The sequence below is a fragment of the Limulus polyphemus genome, unplaced genomic scaffold (genome assembly GCF_000517525.1).
Source record: "Limulus polyphemus unplaced genomic scaffold, Limulus_polyphemus-2.1.2 Scaffold107, whole genome shotgun sequence".
NCBI lineage: Eukaryota > Metazoa > Arthropoda > Merostomata > Xiphosura > Limulidae > Limulus > Limulus polyphemus.
The window spans coordinates 199,548-204,243 of NW_013665717.1; the positions used below are offsets into that span (position 1 = coordinate 199,548).

Here is a 4,696-nt window from a genome sequence, read left to right on the forward strand (position 1 = left end):
ATCTGTAATTATTCAAATTGTGGCTGTTCTAAGGTTTGAAAATGAAAATACAAAATAGGAAAAAGCAACACTTCAAGGCGTATCTAAGCATGCAGCTGAGTAATCGGACAGTTTTGAAAAGAAAATGTTCTTTGACTTAAGCCTACAAAAATCCGGTGTAAATATCCAAACGTTTGGCTAAAAGTACTTTAATCACTAAATATTTGACATGCACAGGACAGCGAATAATCAGAAATGAACTATATATATAATACTTACATATAAGGTGATCTGAATGTATCCCGCCATAACGCTTTCTATATGCAAAACGTGCTTATGTTTGTATGTTTATTACAAAACAAAAAATGACGCAATAATCATCAATTGTAAATTTCGTCATTAAATACTATACCAAATACAAAATAAATAGCACCATTGAATTTCTTGTAAAAATTCGTTATTATGAAGTTATTTTAAAATTTGTAAGTGTAACCGTTTGGTTTCCTATAGCGAACAAAAATAAACAAATAAACTTCCTCTTTTATATATATAGAATTACATAAAACAAAACACTACAAATCTTGAACTTTTTTGTTTTATTATCTCAGGAAATTTCGGGGACTGTAGTGTTTTATTTGTATTCCAAGTAAATTCTTCTATACATATCTTTATAATTACATTTTTCGCAGGACATTATAATTGGCCTAATACATTTCCAAACACGACATTCATAATCTAATCTCTTAGGGATTTCCAAGAACTATATTATTTAAAAATGTATTAGATCTAAAACAAGTATCTTACCACAAACATATATCTACATAAATATCTATAATTATTCAAGCTCTAACTGTTCTATGGCTTGAAAATGAAAATAGGAAAACACCTCATGGCGTATCTAAGTAGGCAATTTTGAAAAAAAAAACTGTTCTCTAACTTAAGCCTTGCTTCTACACAAAAATCTAGTGTAATAGAAATAAATAAATGTTAGGCTAAAGGTACGTTTGCTCACTAATAAGTTGACATGCATAGGACAGCCAGTAATTACGAATCGCTCATATCTATATAAAGTTTACATATAACAACGCACTACCAATTTTGAACTCTTCTCTTCTATTATCTCAGGAAACTACGAGGACTGTAGTGTTTTATTTGTATTCCAAGTAAATTCCCCTCTGTATATCTTTACAATTATATTTGTCGTAAGACATTAGTTTTAGGCTTAATATATTTCTAAACAAGACATTCTAAATATAATCTCTTAGGGATTTTCAAAAACTATTATTTAAAGATGTATTAGGCCTAAAATAATGCCGTTCACAAATGTAAATCTACATATATATTTCTGTATTTATTCAAACAGTAACTGTTCTATGGCTTGAAAATGAAACTTAAAAATGAAAAAAAAACACTTCATGGTGTATCTAAGCAGGCAATTTTGAAAACAAACTGTTCTATGACTTAAGTGTTACTTGTACACAAAAATCTAGAATAATAAGAATACCTAAACGCTAGGCTAAAATTACGTTTGCTCACTAATAAGTTGATATGCATAAAACAGCCAATAATTACGAATCGCTCATATCTATATAACGTTTACATATAACAACGCACTACCAATCTAGAACTCTTTTCTTTTATTCTCTTAGGAAATTTTGGGGATTGTAGTGTTTTATATGTATTTCAAATGAAGCCTTCTTTTTATATCTCTACAATTAGATTTGTCGTAAAACATTAGTATTAGGCCTAATACATTTTTTAAACAAGACATTCACAATCTAATGTCTTAGGGATTTTCAAAAACTGTATTGTTTAAAGATGTATTAGGCCTAAAATAATGCCTTTCACAAATGTAAATCTGTAATTATTCAAACTGTAACTGTTCTACGGCTTGAAAAAAAAATCATGGCGTATTTAAGCAGACAGCTGAGTAAGCGGGTAGTTTTGAAATAAAACTGTTCTATAACTTAAGAAATGCTTGTATACAAAAATCTAGTGTAATAAAAATACCTAAACGTTTAGCTAAAGGTACCTTTGCTCACTAATTACTTGATAAGCATAGGACAGCGAATAATTAGGAATCGACTATATCTATCTATCTATATATATATTTTATATATAACAAAACACTTTAAATCTTGAACTTTTCTGTTTTATTCTCTCAGGAAAATTCAGGGACTGTAGTGGATATTTTGTATTCCAAGTAAATACTTCTATTTATATCTTTAGAATTACATTTGTCGTAAGACATTAGTATTAGGCCTAATATATTTTTAATGAGTCATTTTGGTATATGCGCGTGTTTTGTAAGTTGCAACCTTACTGGCACTTCGCAACTGTCTATTAACTCGAATAATGTAACATTAACAAAAACTATGAGCAAATATGAACAACGAACACGAAACGTTTCACAGTTCACCAAAAATACTGGTGATGTTATAAGGATATCTGTAATCTAATTCAGTGTATTCCTGCTCATAACAAAAGTAAAATATCAAGTATATGAATCAGCTTCACAAATGTAAACCGTTGTTATGGGTCCTTGTTCCAAAAATAATACACGGTGATGTACATTTTTCGTTTGTAGTGACTTGGCTTATCTTAGCAATATCCTGCTCGTATCTGCTGCATCACTTCCTGCGCTGACACACCCGGATACGGTGTTGATCTAAGAGTGAAAATAAAAGGCAAAATATATTCCAATATAGGACAATATAGAGTGACGAAATATCAGATTTATAATAAAAGTACGGTATAGACTTTTCCAACCATTCATCAAAATGTGTTTTTCATTGGGACAATACTATGTTTGGTTTGTTGAATTTTGCGTGGGCTATCGACGTTAGCCGCCCCTAATATGGAAGTGGCAGAGACTAGTGGAAAGACAGCTAGTCAACACCATTCACTGTCAAGTTTTGGACGACTCTTTTACAAACAAAAAGTGGTCTTGACCCTCAAGTTGTAACGTCCCCACGGCTGAAAGAACGAAAATGTTCGATGACAAGATTCGAACCTGTGGCCCGCATATTGCGAGCTGAGCATCTTAACCACCAGGCCATGCCAACCGACAATGTTGCGAAATTACAATAAAATGTATTTCCTTATTTAATATATAAACAATATTTTATCAATCCCCTCCTTTTTGAACTAAAAAGTAACTATACTATGCAGTGTATGAAGTAAGTTTCAATTAAATATTCAGCACCGTTGGTACCCGAATCAGTGGAAACTGAATTCAAGGACACTTAGAAATTATATTATCTATCTAGAAAAAACTTGACAACCTAATTAATCAGGAATAAAATTTTCCTCCGAACTTTCTTTATTTTCATATTCAGCAAACTATGGAGTTTTACGACGAAGAAAATGATCAAAAACTAATTAATAGTTTAATCTCATATTATATATATATTTTTATTAAAAGAAGATTCCGATATATGTTCCCGATCAATTAGCATTGTTCTATGAACTAATTACGTAGTTCTACCTAACACTACATATGTTCCCGATCAATTAGCATTGTTCTATGAACTAAATACGTAGTTCTACCTAACACTACATATGTTCCCGATCAATTAGCATTGTTCTATGAACTAAATACGTAGTTCTACCTAACACTACATATGTTCACGATCAATTAGCATTGTTCTATGAACTAATTACGTAGTTCTACCTAACACTACATATGTTCCCGATCAATTAGCATTGTTCTATGAACTAAATACGTAGTTCTACCTAACACTACATATTTTCACGATCAATTAGCATTGTTCTATGAACTAAATACGTAGTTCTACCTAACATTACATATGTTCACGATTAATTAGCAGTGTTCTATAAACTAAAATATGTAGCTCTGCCTGACACTTTCGTTCAGTATTTGTTTAGCTTATATGTGCAACTTGAGTATTTAAAAGTTAACTCACCTACTTTCACAATTTCTCATAATGCCTTTGCGTGTTTCTTAAGTACTTGGAGCTTAATTAACTTATTCAATTTTATCACTAAAATTACCCCAATGAAAATAGAAGCAGCGGAATGATCTACAGAATAAAATGAAATTCCTATAAACACTTTTATATCGGAGAATTGTGCTTTTGTAGTTAAGCACAAAGCTACACAATAGGCTATTTTTTCTGTGCCCATCTCGGGTATGGAAAACAGGTTTCTAGTAGTATATGTTCGCAGACATGCCACTGTGCCACTGGGAATGGGGGCATTATATCAGAGAGATTGAAAGTGAAATGAACTTCGGACTTAAGGAACGTCTTAAGGGACCCTCACATATTTTTGAATATCTCAAAGAAAGAAAATGCGTTATCATTGAAAACAATGTTGAAATAAGCCGAAGAGAGCCAAATATCAAGAGAAGAAAAATAACTGAAGTACTAATGATAAAGTCATCAAAGCCATTGCTGAATAAATATTGACGAACACCTCTTTATCTATATTGATATTCTCTCCACCTCATTTTACTAAAAAAATCTGATTTAACGCCACCTACAAACTTTTTCTCACTGTTATGTTATTTCGAATTCAACTGTCTTTAACACAACCCTTACCTGATGATGACTCGATACTTGTTGTAGGCCTCCTTCGGCCAGGTTTGACCATGGATGAGCATCCGTCCATTGTTAGCTCATGTTGATCGCTCGTCTAGAGTAGCGTCTCTTGTGACTAAGGAGACCGACACGACAGTGACAGTCCCGGTTGCAGA

General features: G+C 32.0%; 1 long non-coding RNA gene across 1 annotated transcript; it reads right to left on the minus strand.

The window, feature by feature from the left end:
- Positions 1–2,117: 2,117 nt before the first annotated feature.
- On the minus strand, positions 2,118–4,668 carry LOC111088905. Its single transcript, XR_002613277.1, has 2 exons — positions 4,542–4,668; positions 2,118–2,647 (listed from the first exon to the last, which is right to left on the minus strand). It is a non-coding gene; the product is annotated as an uncharacterized LOC111088905 (long non-coding RNA).
- Positions 4,669–4,696: the final 28 nt, after the last annotated feature.